General features: G+C 38.4%; 1 protein-coding gene across 1 annotated transcript in view; it reads right to left on the bottom strand.

Annotated features, from left to right (window-relative positions):
• TNFRSF19 (TNF receptor superfamily member 19) overlaps positions 1-3789 on the bottom strand; it is a 63051-nt gene extending 59262 nt beyond the window's left edge. The window contains exons 1-2 of the mRNA XM_013962155.2: positions 3703-3789; positions 3363-3450 (exon numbers count right to left, since the gene is read on the bottom strand). The gene's annotated coding sequence lies outside the window, so the exon portion shown is untranslated. The remainder of the gene's footprint in view (positions 1-3362; positions 3451-3702) is intronic.
• Positions 3790-15443: the final 11654 nt, after the last annotated feature.

Raw genomic sequence — 15443 nt, 5'->3', positions numbered from 1 at the left:
GTATGTTATCTGTTTTGCCCAGACACCTGTAAAATATACTAAATGAATTTTTCTTAGTGGAGTGACCATGTATGTTTCAGAAACTCATTTTTAAGTAGTATAGTTAGACAGGTATATTAAAACATCCCAGTGTTCTTTAAAGTGTTGGCTAAACACTGAAGATTACTATATAAAGAAACATTAGGACTTTCTCGTCGCTCACAAGGGGTTACTATGCCTATGAATTAAGAGCAGCATGTAGTCTGTAACACTGAAACTTGCTTAAGTCCCTGTTGTAGCATGTAAGATTTTTCCACTAAATGTAGAATGGATGAGCTAATTCCATTCATCATTAAAAGATGTGTAAAATTGCAGGGGGTCTTTTGTTTTAAATCATGGTATTTCTTCTAAGGAAATGGAAGACAGTAAACTGTTAGAACAACTAATACAGATGAAAGTAGAGAAATTCCCACTACAGTAGGGAAAGCAGAAAAGAAATAATTTAGAAAGTAGTTTCAGCTGACCCCTTTGATAGAACTAAGTTGCGTGACATACCTGATGTGGAAGCAGAAATTGTACAGCAATAGGAAGTTGTTATCTCCATATCTCAAATGCTAACACAGTTCCCCCAGTCAGCTGTGAGATAGATCTACTCTTGTTATGACGGCTGTTGGAAACTGATGTCAGTATAACTGTACAATGTCTTTTGATAGTCTTAACTATTACAAACCTTAAAATATGTTTATGATGTTATCTAAGACATTTTGTTTGAAAATGGCTCTATTTATAACCAAGAATTGCTCAAGCTATTTTAATAAATAAATGATATTTATACTTGTGAGTTTCCTAGTCAGATTTGCTTGAAAAAGCATTGTGAACTTTTTCTTTCTGAAGACTTAAGCCTGAGGATTAATTAATGTTTATACAGCACTTTGTGAAAGCGAAGTTGTAAGTGCCAAGAATTATTATTATTTAATCTTTAAAAGTCAGATCAATGAAAGGCTAAGCTGTCACAGTACTGCTTTTTAAAATAACAGAAATGCTGAAAAACCCTCTCCTCACCCCCAGCCCCCCCTCCCACTTAAATATGTCCAACTATAGTTTAATTTTAGTCTCACTTTCATATAGACATGCAAAGTTTTTTTTTCAGTTTAAATAGGTTAATGTCCATCTGTGTTTAAGTATGTGGGAAAATTGCATAAAATCCTGGGAACTTTTTTACATAGTAAAAGATCTTAATTTCCTAAATGCAGCTTTAGGGCCTGAATATTGCAAATATTTACATATGGAAGTCCTACTGATCACTGTAATCTGTCTGATCTACCAATGTTACTTCTGTGAGCAGCTTTACTCATTTGTGTGATTGTAGGGTCAGATCCTTACAGTGATAGTTTAATTGTTTTTGACTCACAAAGCACAACATAGCTATCTTGACTCCTGATGAAAACTAAAAGAATCCTTGCACTACTTTTTAAATTTGCTTCTCTTTTCACTTCACAGCGAATAGAGATATCATTTAGAAATGATTTTCCTCAGAAAATAAATATGCATGTTAGAAAACTAGCAACAAGCAGGAGAGCATTAGAAGGGTGGAAAAGCTGATGGGTGAAGTATAGATTTTGCTAATAGAATTAAAAATAAAATAATCTTTTCCGGATTACAGAGACCTGCTTTAGGACATCACTGTCATTTAAGGAAAAATACTAAATTTTGCTTTGGCTATGCCTTCACCAATATTCTTCCTTGACAGCTAGCTATATGCACATTATTCATGCAGTGCTAATTACTTTCCTTATAATGTAATTGACTTGTTAAGTCAGAATATGAATTAATTGGTGGTAGAGAAAAGTAAATGATACTAAGTCAGGCCTAGTTAATCTGAGTCTGGCATATTATCTCTTGATATTCAGTAAATTTTAAATTTATATATACAAATATATTTTTAATTAGAATGAAACAAAGTTTCCAGGTTGACTAATGAAAATTGACTGCATTTGTCTGGAAGTGCTGATAACTTAATCTTATTCAGATGTAGACAGATTGTTAAAATTTGATTTTTGCATGTTACAATACAGTATACTGAAGTATGAACATTTTGGGGATTCTGTGGACTGATAAACTTTCTAGAGAATAGTCCTTTTAACAGTCCTTAACAGCTATCAGTTATACTGACTTTCAGCTGCATTTTGTTAATAAACAGATGTACTTAAAACTTGCATACACTCAAATTTACATTTAAGAATAGATATTTAAAGTTGGTATTTCTAAAGAACTCATCATCCACCATTAAGACGTGATTTTCAAAGAGCTCAGTGTCTGAAATGTTGAACTTCTTTGCAAATCTGGCCCCAGTTAAGCTCTGTGTTTTAAGCTCTTCTGAATATCTAAATTATATCTAAATACCTACAGAGGAGGCTTCAGTCTTTTAGGAGTCTGGCTCCAACTACAGGCACAGAACACTTACAGGTTTGGCCCAAACTCATCCTAAAATTTGGCCCTTTTAAAATAAGACCGCAAATGTGTAGTGAATAATCTCAACTCTTCTAATGACTCTTCCTTTATAATGAAACTCCAGAGTAGTTGTCTGTCATTTTCTTAAACACAGTATGTGCTCATAAACATGAATTTGAGGAAAAGAATATAAAATATTGGGGATGGAAATTGTTTCACTGAAATAGGAGCAGAACTTCCATGGAGTTCAGTAAAACCAGGTGTTTGTTCTACATAAGCTTAAGGTTTCTTTAAAATCTTTATTAAAGTGCCTTAAAGGAAATTTCTATTATCATGTTAAAATGTTGCTTTTATTATCAGGCTTTCTTTTCATATTTGATAGTTGAACTATCATCTGCTTAACGTTGAAGTAAAAGCTTTTCTCTTTGGTATACAAGGATGTTATATTTGTAAACTTAGTTCAAATAACTTGTGGCAGAGGAGACTCATTATCTCAAGTATGCAACTATTAAGGTTAAAAGTGTTGCTTGAAGAAGGCAGTGTTTGATAAATGCACTGAAAGCAAATAAAGCATATACACTATGGAGGAAATATGACTGTTCTTTTCTTAGAAAATAAATATTCCTCTAAATCCTGTGATACTTGTATTAAAATATGACTTTACAAAACTATAGACAGTTGGAAAGAGCAGTGCACACCAAAATATTATATACCCCCAAAATATTGCTTCAGTTTTCAATTGTCTGTATATTCTATATAGCCTATTCTCAATATAGTTCTGCATAACAGTTGCAAATAAAAATGCTGTATAGTTAACATTCTTATATAATCTTTCAAACTGTACACGATGTGTACTTTTACTGTTTATAGTAAGCTTTGTAATTAATTAAAATCTTGCAATACAGAACTGCGAAAAATATAAAATCCAGTACCTGTTATCTGATGAAGTTTTCCAGTGCCCAGGTTTTCTGCAACTTAATTTCACACTGCCAGAGCTTCTGTGTTAAATGCTTTTAGCTCCTTAAAAAAAAAAAAAAGTATGTCAGCACAAGCCCAGACGAAACTCCAAATCCGGGAAAATAAAATTAACCATGCAGATCAAAGGCAGACGAGCACTGAGACCAAATGCCTGTAATCTGATCAGTGATCAGTTGCCATACATCAAAGGCAGTGCTTTGGAGAGGAAAAAGAGCTCCTTTTCCAGCAGGTACTTGCACTCTTAAATTCTGCCTTTCAGTGCTCTAGTTCTTTTGTTAAAAATCGATCACTAACGTTTTTTTCCCTTTCCTTTCTTGTGCTGGGAGAATGCACATGATTCTTAAATGCTTAGAGTTGAGCGGCTGGATCTGTAGCTTTTGAGTTCCCAAGCCGTGTTGTGGATTGTGTGTTGGAAGCGTTCCCCAGTGCCAGCGGGTTCTGCTTTATCCCTTTCATCTCACTGAGCTGCAGATCCCATGACATCATTCAATGCTGTGGGACTGGTTAGAGAGCTATAATACAGCCTGTGGGGGAATACAGCTACAGAGCAACAAGAGTTTGCATGATTTCTAATCAGGTTAGTCCATTGTAACAAACCCAAGGCTCACTTCAAAGTTTCCATTATATTAAAGTTACCTCCTAAGAAGGGAGAATAATGTAGCTATAAGGTTTTCTTTGTACAAAAAGATGCTTTATAATTTTATCTGCAACAGGAAGTTACAATTTTCTGTAAAGTTCTGGAAGTCAGACATACAGGTCAGTTTGCTAAGCAACTGTAACAAATGACAGAAACCTACTTTTGCTTGTCTCTTTATTGAGGTCTGGTGCAGAGAAAAGGGTGTATTTTGTACATTGGAGCTGGCTTTTTGCAATGGCAAAACCAAGCACAGCAGAGCATACTCTTAGTCTTTAGTTCATGTCCTCCCTGCTATTTACTGTGTGGCCTTTTGCAGATCATTTTATTTGGGCCTGATTCATCTGTGGCTCATAAATGCTTTATGTAAATGAGCCGTAAAGCTGCCATAAGTAACTCTCAGAAGTCTTTTAGTATAAGGGCATTTCCAAGCTGGGATAGATTCAAAGTGGTCACGTTATCCTGTCAGCAGAAGGAGGCTTTTGGGGGAATAAAAGGATATTGACAGACATTTTCTGTGTTGCTGCAGTTTATAGTCCCAAGAATGGTTGAAGAGATCCATGGAAAGCAGGAGAATTCTCAAGACTGCTATGACTTGCACTATTTCAGTACAGAGAAAATGCAGCAGTAATATACAACTGAATTTCATTTGCCCTGATCTGAGGCAAGGTTAGCTTGTGGCATATAGCTTAATTCAGCCCTATGTACTTCAGCTGTTATATCAAGCAGGATGGCTTTTAGGATAATCAGCCATATTGAAGATATCACAGAAATTCTCATAAACGTATCCCCCATTCCTTGGGTACACCACATGTGCAGATGAAAGTGATACAAGCATGTCAACTGGTAGCCATTGGTAGATTCCTGCAAATATTTCCACACTGAGTAACTGAGAACTCATTAAAAGGCAAAAGTAAATAGAGCAAATGTGCTAGTCATGGCTGCCTTGAGCATTAAAAACAAAAGTAAACAAACAGCTTGTAACGTGTATTGGGTAGTCCAGAGCAAGAGTGATAAAGCAAGTGTCTTGCTGAGATTCCTCCTTGCGTGCCCTGTGTGCAGGCTGGAACCGCCTCCCTCCTGTTGTTGGCCCCCTGCCAACGAGAAGCGGGTTTGTCCACCTCCTGCTTTCACAGCCTGCGGACTGCGGGGCCCTCTCCTACAGCTTCCCACCGGGCCGCGTTCCCCCACGGCCCTGAGCGCTCCTTTGGTCTGGGCCATTCTTGTTTCGGAGGCTCCTTACATGCTTTTGATGCACTTTGTAGATTAGGGAGCCTTCTACTGGCTGGATGATGTATGGTGGCCAGCGCCAGGCCTAATAATGAGCACTATGTATCATGGTGATAGTAATTAACATCTCCAAAAAGCTTTGAGATCCTTCTAAGGGATGCTATACAGCGTAATTGTGGTGTTAGTTGGACATAGTTTAAATAGTGTTTTGGATTATCTATCCAGGTAGGCCTTTGGGGGATGTTCTGGTAATTGAGATGGAAGAGATGTGTTGCAGGTACAAAGGAGTATCATGCAGGAAATGAATCCACTTTCAGGAATATACTGCTGGAAAAACATGTAAACAAACCATAAATTTCTGTCTGTCTCTAATTTCCACTTCCAACTATTATAAATAAAAGAAAATTATTCAAGCTGCTTACTTCTATTTTAACGTTAGTTTGTGCTCTTCTGACATACGACTTTCCCCTACTCACTGGAAGATTACTTGATAACAGTCCATTTGTTGTTTTCATGGTACAACTGGAAGTGCTTAAGTTGAAATAAATTTTACAGGTGAAATAAATTTTACAGATGATCTGTACAGAACTGAAACAACCCTTTTCTTTTCATTTTTAAAGGTGCTTTTCTTTAAGAACAATATCATTCACAAAAAGCACCTTTTAGTTCTCTGTGTTTTAAGTAAAAGCAAATCCTAAAGGGCTGTTAGAGGTCTTTGATCTTTCTTTTGTACATATCAAAAAGAGAAGTAAGGTTAATTATTACCAATTTAACCTCCTAAAGCTTAAGTATTGCATTTTGCATTATAACACTATCTTTCACTGTGGAGCCCAGCAGCCTGAACAATCTGCCATGTCCTATTGTACTGCTGCCTCAAAATTTGACCAAAGTGCGTAATAATAATAACGGTAGTCGGTATAATTCAGTGTTTTTCCAAAGGCTGACAATCATCTTTTCTCTTTGCATAAAATGAAGATAACACATATGTATTGTGATTTGTATAAGGGATACAACAGACTAGTGCCAGAGCTAGAAATAGGACCAATGTAACATAACACTCACTTATACATTCTGATCATCAGCTCCTGCTTCCTCTGGTAGTCACTGATCCAGCAAAGCATTCAAGCACAAGTGGTCTGATTAAAATCCATTAGACGATTCACTAAAGGTTTGAGTCCAAACACTGAAATTACTGAGGTAGAATCTGATCTGAAATTGATGAAATTGGGTATCCAGCTTGTATTTATTTTTAATTGTCTAAAAAGCTGCTCTAAAATAAATGCCTTTTTCCTGTATGAAACCAGAGAGAGAGAGAGAGAGAGGTGTCTCTAAAGTCCTGCAGAGGGAGATGCTGTCTTCCTAATTCATTGCTTAAACTTTTCTAAACTTAGAAAGGATCTTCACTGAGGCTTATTTAGTAGTTTTACCTTTCTCTTTTTACTATGTAAGCAACCCAAGAAGGTGGCCTAATTATTCTCCTAAAGCTTAGGCAAGAGCTAGGCTCATAAGTTACACAGGTTAGATCCCATTTTAGGAGTTTATAGGGAAAACAGAGCCAAGCCCAAGGCTGCTACTCATGCTTACAGTGTTTTGTTGGATCAAAGCTTTAAAAGATAGTTAGCTGATAGAAATGGCAGCTCTGGGGAGATGATTCTTAAATATAACTAAATCATAAGAAAAATGCTTTGTAGGTGTAATTGTGCTTTTTGAAAAAAAATGCTATATTAGTTACATAGTATCACCTTGAAATGGTCAGCAGTTGTTCCCAAATGTCTTGGGTCAGCTGATCTCTGAAAACGTACAGAGATTTTCATGGAGTGTCATGTGCTTCTACCAAACAACTGCAATGGTTATGCAGACCCCTGCCACATGCTCTTCTGGTGTTTATGCTGTACCTAATGCATTTATATCTTATACATCATATCATTTACCATGTTGCTTTATATACAAGCTCTCTCCGCTCATAGTGATAAGCATGCATCAATTCATTGTACCTCTTGTGTCGCCCTTTCTTTATATCAATCCATAGGAGCTCCAACATGGTTCAGGGAAGAGGTCAGGAATCATGAACACAGGAGATGCAATGCCACCATTAAAGCAAACTCGCTGGCCATGCAACCATCTTTCATGCTACCCACAGCCTTTTGAAGTGTGGCACAGAAACTGGATACACTATTACAAATGTCAAACTGGCAGCACCTGCACATTTGCAAGCTTTCATCACGCACATCTCCTGGGCTGACTGTGTCATGATGATCAGCCATGGACTGCAAGACCATTTTCATAGCCTTTTGTGACAGGTCAGCACTGGCTCTGAAGCAGCAGTTGCCCTTCTAGGCCCCAGTTGTTGTGAGAAATGTTGATCATCACCTTCCAAAAGAATTAGGGGGATATCACTCCATGAGACCATACAGTCCCATGGTCTGGAGAGATGCTTTAGAAGACACAGACCTATCCTACTGCATGATCTGCATTGTCATCTTGATAGAATATAACACCCTATTCCTGCCACATCCCATGGGTGTTGTTAGTCCAGGTATTGCTGATACCTACTCCCACTCTCTGCTACGCTGCTTGCAATCTCCTCAATAGTCACAAAGTTCATAAGAACTTCAATTACAGAACATTTAAGCAGAAAAATCAAGACCCTTTGGCATTTCCTGAAAGACTGGCTCACTGTTATCACAGAATATGTCATCAGACTCGCTATAACCTGCAACACTGCACAGTCATTGCGAAGCAATTTGTTCTAGTCTAACACTAGTTTTGGATGTAGCCCAAGTAACTTTTGATTTTCAGGGAAGAAGCCCTGTCTCCTACTTTTACATGCTGCAATGACAGGTCTTTGCCCACGCAAGTTATGAGGAGAAAACAGTTTGGGTCTGCCTCTCTTGAGTTCTGAATCTTACAGTTTGCCTGTTTTTTTCCTGTGGTTCTTCACAGGACCCAGCTTTGATTGAGTCCCTCACAGGTACTATAAGATCTAAGTGAAATGGAAATTTTTGGTCCTTGGCTTACCAGAGCCAAGGTACTCTATGGGAACCCTAAAGGGCATTCCCACAACTAGACAGTGCAGAAGGTTGGGAATTTGGCTTTGAGGTTGTCCTCGAGGATAATGTAGATGCACCTTCTAGGAAGTACTAGTTAATTCACCTGTTACTGGGAATCAGAATTTGTGGTTTTATTCCTAATTCTGTCACGTGGGTATGACTTGAGGCAAATCACTTTTTCTCACTGGATTAGATCCTCAGTTGTATAAACTATAGCTAAAGTGAAATCAAAAGAGCAATGGCAGTCTATGGTAGGTGGCCATCCAGTCCCCTGTATGTTTTCCTATTTCTTTAAATATAATGTAGATAGTTGTTTGTAACGATGTACTTGAAATAATACACAAAAATTTCTGTATGAATTACAAACCAAAATCTAGTGCTGAAGCTTCAAAGGTTTCTACATTTAAAGAATTCTTGAAGAATAATATGCATCCCCAGGGCACTAGTGCACTTCTTGCTTCACTATTCACTGAAGTTTCAGAGCCCTTAGCTGTCCTCACACACATCTTGGCAGCTGAAGAACTGCATCTTTGTGATTGTTCCTTGTTTCATTAAATGAAAAATAAAGTTTCTTCCCTCTTTTACAATGGGCTTTTCACTTGTACTGAAATGATCCACTGTGATTTTCTACCTGTTATGGTTACTGAAGCTCTCTGCACCAGCATGCAAACTTTAATAACATCATATTCTTTTCAGAGGTGCTGGTAGAGTTGTGTCAATGAGATTCCCCAAGGCCGTTGGAGCTAGATCAGCAACACTGCTATTATAGCTAAAATGGGAGAATTTGATAGAGCCATGATTTTGAAATTTGTATTTCAGAAGCCAACAGATGTTTTTGAAGCACTATCTTTCAGCCTACTTTAAGTAATTTATCTACATAGTAGCATGTCTTTCTCTTCAGAACACTTTATTATCCAGCGTTTAATCTTCTACAGCATGCTAAGCTCTCAACCAGGTTACACCATGTTTTGCTAGATGTTGCAAAAACTTCATATCAAAAAACCAAACCCAAAAACCAAACCCAAACCCAAATTCCCAAATCCCAAGAGCATTCTGTTGAAGAGACAAGAAAAAGCAGGGTAGGTGGGATGGAAGGGAATGGAGAAACAAATCTGTTATGTGCAATTAGCTGATCAGTAGTAGAGATCATAGCTGGCCACCTGCCTAGTTGTTATCAAAACATATGTTTAGAAGTATTCCCTTAAGGCGACTCTAGCAAACAATTTCTAAAAGATCATGAAGTTAATTTCAACTAAAAAGATAGACAAAGTGACATTTATAAATAGCTATGTCTGATCATAGAGAGACTCCAATCACATGACCACATTTCTGTCTTCAAACATTTGTTCAGTTTTGGCCTTTGTTTTCACTTTGTAGTCCAGAATTTTCCCCACTTAAACACCCTCAGTCTATTTCACAGATCTTGTATCACTTCTCCCTTTCCCTTCCCTTTTTTCTGACAGTCTTAGCCAGAATTGGCCCTCTTTCCCAGATGTTTTTCATCTTATAATCAAGAACAAACTAAGAACAAGTTTACCTACTTTTTAAATTAATGCTTCATTTTTTAATATTTTCTAAAATACTGTTCTATACCGTAACTTGGATTCAATGTCCTATTTAGTTAAGGCATAAACCTGTAGAAATGTAGTAGTAGTGAGGAACCTCAGCTAAGACCTATAATTTCACTGGAGTTCTGTCAGTGCGGACCTGCCAAGGATGCAAGTCTACATTCCTTGACTTGTCATTACTCTGAGATCTGGGAGCTCACTGCAATAGTTCCTGTGGAATTCCATACTGCCTATATCAAATTCTATACTCCCAAGTACATACACTGCAAGCAGAAACTAAAATTTCCATGCTGAGCAATACCAATTCCTTTTCAAATTTCTGTGAACACTTACTACCTCTGCAGTTAAGAACCTAAGAGCCTGAACTTAATCAGTCAAAAGTTGAGAACTTTTTGCAAAGTACAAAAGGGGAAGAGAGTTGAGGCCTCTGTTAACAAAGCAGTTGAGGAAAACTTTGCAACATAGTTATCCCTGTAGCAGAATGCTTGTATGGCCTTATCTTTGAGCACAGGACAGTCAATAAGACTTAGGTATACGCATATTTCTGAATTGGGGCCTAGCCCGTACATCATTTGTGGAGATTCAAGCATAAAGAGAACTAATCTTTACTCAGAAGATGATGTAGTAACTGACTTATAGAGTAGCATCAGTATAATGTTTGGATGACTTTTTCCTCTTAGAGAAAGAGAAAGGTAGGTTTATTCAAAGAAATTAAAGAAAAGAAGACATACAGATACACATACCACTCTTAAAGAGGTAGCTTTGATAAACAGTGCTAACATATTAAGTAGCTATCTGAATAGAGTCAATGTCTTAGAAGAAACAGTAACTAGATCTAATCCCTAACCAGTTCTCTGCAGCCCCAGTTGCAATATATAATATTTCATGTATTTTATTTTGAAAGAGTTGACAGATTTGATTATTTTTCCTTTTTTCCCCTGGCTATAGACGATAAACTATATTTTCCCTGTTTGTTGTGTTAGAAGCTACATCCTACTGTCTATAAGAAATCTTGCATGTTAGCCACAACCATAAAAATGCCAAAAGAATAAGGAAACACATAAACAAAAGAGCATAAGTTATAAAAGGGATCAGGCTCAGCTGATACTTGCTGCCATCTTTTAAAGCAGATGTTTTTCTTTTGACATTCATCTGTTTTTAGTCTAGAGTACTGTATCTTGTTTGACACATACTTCCTAGCTCATGATTTGTAAGCCTTTCATATATTTTCCCTGGATATATTGTTAGACTTTTCGTCACCTTAAATCTCTTTCTTATGTTCTTCCAAAAAACAAAGAGCTATGGAAAGAAAAGTTAAAAACAAGTTAAGCACAAAAGACTGAAAAGACTAAATGAAGATGAATCAAGAAATGCAATGATGGGTTCTAATACTATCTTCAAAGTAATAATATAAATGATAGGAGGACAACCTTAAAAGTTTGTAGGAAAAGGAGCAATGGTATGAAGCTAAAACAGAAAAATTTCATCAGGAAAATAAATATTCCTTTTCATGATAGCACTTTATCATAGGAAAGGTAACAAAAAAATCTGTAGTCAAGGTTGCTATCACCTAATGCACGTGAATTCCTTACTGAAATTCCACAGAAAAATCATTTCTTAAAAACCATTTATTCTGTGAAACACAGCCTTGTATAACAAAATGTTTTATTTATTTATTTTTGTGTGATGCGCTTACTTTCTCTCACAACGGCAAGCTATCGCGTGCAGCTCCGTTATTATCTGGTATATTTCAGTTTCTGACCTATTCCATGTACTTTAGCGTTAAACACATACTTTTATCAAGGATGAACTAAATGTTATATAAAGGCCAATAACATCAGAAACATGATAATGGCCCTATTCTTCTGCAGCTTAACTGCTCGTTGTGTGAAACAATGCTCCCTTTTATTTGTTCTGGACCTGGTACCTTCTCATTTCATTTAGTACCCACGAGTTCTTGTAATAAAAAGAGAAAGGAATACTTGTTCCATACCAACATGTGAGAATTTATTTTAGATTTAGAATAATATTTGTTTTTCCACCTTAGAAAACATTGTAATGAAACTACTGCCTCATTTGGCTCTCGAATTGAAGGGCTCCATCATCTATGAGACCTTGCTTCCCCAAGACCACATTGAATGTCTGGACTAAACCTTATGCCCTGCAGAACTCCTGGCCCAACTGCAAGTTCTTGCAACAGTGTTGATTTCAAGAAAATAATCTCGCAGCAACTGTTGTAGATAGTAGTAAAAAAATGGAGGTACCAACTTATATCAAAAGGGATCAGGTTCAGAGGAAATCAGAGGCCTGTGCAAGAAGCATCAGAAGTGTCAGAGAAGGTCAAAGATAGCAGGTTGGGAGCCGGCTGCAAAGGAAAAAACAGTTATTTGGGGAGCTGCAGATTTGGTAAGCAGGAACTGCGTGAGGATGAAGTCTACAGGAGGCCAATAGTAGCTGCAGGATGGGAATGGATCTGTAGGTTAATGAGGGGTTATATGCTAAGATCACAATAATATCTTAGCAGAAAATGTTACCAGAAATTTTAGGCTCTCACAGTATGCAGTAATCACAGTACAAGTCTTGTGTTCAGCTCTCCCTGCCCCTGCAGTGTCTGGCCCTACCCTGCCTGCCTCTGCGTGTCCCTTGCGGCCCAGGGCAGGTGCCTCTCTGCTCCAGCGGCAGAAGGGACAGAGGCTGGAAGCTCTCTGTCTTCTCCCTTCTTTTTTGCTGTCCTTTCTCTCTTCCCCCTCCCCAGAGAAGACCAGAGTTTGTACTCTGCAGGAAATCTATATGTCCTAGCAGGAGAGTGGATGATGAAAGGGGTTTCTTTGGGATAGGAGAGCCGAAAGAAATGAACATAGAAGAGGTCTCAGTGCTCAGAGAACCAGGCTGCATTGCAACATCCACCATGGGAGTTTATTTTGAAGGAAGGGTCCTGGTTCGTCTGTGAAACCAAAGTGGCTGCTCTGGAACTGCACTAACCATTTGTGCAGAAAATATAATAACACTGAAACACTTATGACTTGTTTGACTGAAACATTTATTCAGATAGGGAAAACTAAATTAGTCCAACCTGCTATAAGCACTGCATGGCAACACTGTAGTCATATTCTGATAAACTGCAACTACACTGAAGCTTTTGCAACCCCAGTTAGGCACCACATTTCCTAGAGCCAGAAAAATTGTGCCACTATTCAAATTACTTCACAAAACCCTATGGGAGAACCTGTTTGACCTTCCTTTCCATATGTGCAGAAGTGATTGTAACATGCCAGCCTGGTTAGTTGAATAAAGCATGAAGGACTATGCCCAGTCTTACTTCAGTCCATGACCTGAGTTAGGTTCATTGTCGAGGAATAGCACTTTCTTGCAGTGCCTCTTTTAACAGGAGACAGAAGGAGACAAATCAGTGGAGAGAGCTTTGGCTTCCCCTCCTGAGAATGCAGTAGCTGGCAGATGGGAGAACATGCAGATTGCATATGAAGCTGGCATTATATCGACACCAGGTGTTGATTTTAATATCTTTGTAATCTCCTGTGCTAAACAGTAATCGGAAGCAGGTTTACTTACACAAATTTGTCAGGCTGCATGCAAACAGCATGCACTTCTGTCACACAGAACAGGACTGGCTGGCACTACCTACGGAAATTCTCATTGGAGAATGAAAATCTGTGTTGCTGGGTGTTTATGAAGCAATTATTACTGTGATTTATCCAACTTGTAGGAGTGCTGCTGCTGAATGCTTATTCATTCATCTGACTGAAGACAATGGGCTTTTGAACAGCTGTAACTATCAACAGTACTATGTGCCCTTTGTTTCCCTTCCTATCTCTGCTTGGTGTGCATATATATATACGTGTATGTATGTATGTATACGTATATAAATGCTTCAGAAGAAAGAATGATTGTTCTTTCTTTTGGTACATCTTCATCAGCCATAGAATGAATGAACACTGGTGAGGATCTACAGGATATATGATATCCCTGAGACCTGCATATCTGACAGGAGGACAAGAGGGAATCTTACTCCCTCCAGATAAATGTATGGGACAACTATGTTTGTTGTAAATTTAGAGATCCCAAACCTATTTTCTAGTGCCCTGACTCCCAAAGCTGCATGCTGTCCGTAGCAGAAGACTTAATTACCCCAAGACTAGTTACTTGGTGGTATTAGAATTTTGGCTGACTGAAAAGAAGAAGCTGGTGTCCTGTAAACCTGTTTGCATAGTGATGTGTCCAGTACTATTCATGCTCTTGGGAAAGAGCTTTAAGCAGAAGCAGGCTCAAGATAGCATCAGATGACAGACGTGGCTTCAGGAACCTCAGTATAACGCCACTCCCTGCAGAAGCAGAAGGATGCTTTCCATGAGGAAATACCGGGGACAGATGAGATGCATATGTCAAATGACTGCCTGTACCACACACATTGATGTACTGGAAATTTGAGGCATCTTTATATGATCTCAAAAAACTTCTTTCCTCTCTTGTTTCTTAGACTCTTTATGTTGATGGGAGTGTGCAGATACAGGCCAAGCGCCACTACACAGACAGTTTAGTTTAATGAAAGGGATCTTTTCTTGATGATGGCCCTCATATTATTTTAAGAACTGGAGTCAGTGGAAGATGTTAAATCACACAGAAGACTTCCAGCACACAGGAAGTCGGTAGGCAGAATGGCAGGTAAATTCAAATCGTCAAGCGTTGAAGTGTATATGAAGATGCTAATAAATCAGGCTTTATTCTGCATTCCCACTGCAAAGAACTGGAGTTCTTTCAAATCAGAACCTGAGCTCTCTTACTTAAAACTCCTCTGGGTACTCTAGCTGAATGGTAAAGAGCATACAAACCTAGCTCCGAGTTTTGCTCATGGATACAAGGCAGACCTGGGCAAAAAGAACTGGATATGAACATCCACATTAACTCTGCAGTTAAGATGCATAGTGCTGTGTTTATTAGAATGCACAGAGAATTACAAATTAGTGCTATGTTTTCTTACAACATTTGCAGCAGAGCAATCTTCAGAAATATCTACAAGACCTTGCACAGTCTTACAGTTATTCAAAGAGAGAACTACAAATAATAAGTGCTATAATAAATGCTCTGCCTTCTGCAACATACAGTGAAAGCTTCTAATGTTTCAAGAATCCCTCAGGTTCCACAGTGCTGTAATTCACAGGTGTGTCAACAACATACACTGTATTTACTCCATAATTTCATACTTACGTTTTAGGCAACTATAGCACAGTGACTTAATTTTCAGCAATTCGACACTGTACTAACATGCCTGCTAGGTCAGCTCTGCACATCTGCTGTTCCTTCAGCCCTGGCAGCTCAGCCCCAGTCAAAGCTCACCGCTGCCTGGCCAGGACCAGGGCAGAGGTTTTGCAGGGGCATAAGCACGAGCTGCCTTCGGCATGGGCTGACTGGCAGGGCAGCCAGGGGCAGCTGTTGCACTGGTTCAAGGAGCAGGAGCCGCCTTTGAGCATGTGAAGGGACAATATGCAGTTTATTAAATGCCAGTTGCTTCCTTCTGTCTGGCATGTAAGGAGTACC

Source organism: Apteryx mantelli, chromosome 1, assembly GCF_036417845.1.
Source record: "Apteryx mantelli isolate bAptMan1 chromosome 1, bAptMan1.hap1, whole genome shotgun sequence".
NCBI classification, from domain to species: Eukaryota; Metazoa; Chordata; class Aves; order Apterygiformes; family Apterygidae; genus Apteryx; species Apteryx mantelli.
The sequence above is the reverse complement of the archived record's forward strand: the minus strand, read 5'-3'. Positions and strand labels throughout refer to the sequence as shown.